Consider the following 731-nt stretch of genomic DNA (forward strand, 5'->3'; position numbering starts at 1 on the left):
GGGATCACAGATCAGTGATTTCATCAGAACACAAAGTCAATTTGGAAAAAGCCTGAAATAAATTTAGTTAAATTCAATGGATCAAAGGTTTGAAATCTAAAGTCTCTTTTTTTCTATCAAGTAACTAATTATTATCTATAACAGTATTTGATCAGCTTGTCTAAGATCAATATCTTCCTTTAATGTCTACAGTAATAAATCGTGTTATTATTGCAGAGGGAGATATGACTCATTTTCTTTGACTGAGACTCATGACACTTGAAAAAATGATTTGAACTGATTTGAGTTTATAATTATAAACATTACAAATATATAATCGATAATGAGGAAATCATAAATTCAATATATAAGAATCACAGAGCAGGAAGTGATTTAGTCCTTTCCTTAATTAGACGAGTTTACTCGTTAACAACACAACAAACTGGTGTGTTGTTGTGTATTTGTCTAGTGTTGTGTAGTTGTGTTGTTGTTGTGTTGTGTTGTTGTGTAATTTATTCCTGATATTGATCACATGACAGAAGATTAATGATGGTGGATCAATAGGAAAATCAGCGATCATCAGAAACTCACCGTGATGACTTTATCTCCAGGAAACTGATGATGGATCAGCTGATTAATCAATAATAGAGACTTTGATTCATTCAGGGTTCTGAACCCTGGGACCCTGATTCGGATCCTGACTGGACCCAGGACCTGGTTCAGACTGTGGGAGGTGGTCAAATGTCTTTACT

At 34.1% G+C, this 731-nt stretch overlaps 1 protein-coding gene across 1 annotated transcript in view; it reads left to right on the plus strand.

Moving 5' to 3' along the window:
- Positions 1-731, plus strand: part of nfkb1 (nuclear factor of kappa light polypeptide gene enhancer in B-cells 1) — a 33,677-nt gene that overhangs the window by 20,182 nt on the left and 12,764 nt on the right. The window lies entirely within an intron of this gene.

Source organism: Seriola lalandi, unplaced genomic scaffold, assembly GCF_002814215.2.
Source record: "Seriola lalandi dorsalis isolate HSWRI2012SDOR001 ecotype SW California unplaced genomic scaffold, Sedor1 jcf7180002054655, whole genome shotgun sequence".
Classification (NCBI taxonomy): domain Eukaryota; kingdom Metazoa; phylum Chordata; class Actinopteri; order Carangiformes; family Carangidae; genus Seriola; species Seriola lalandi.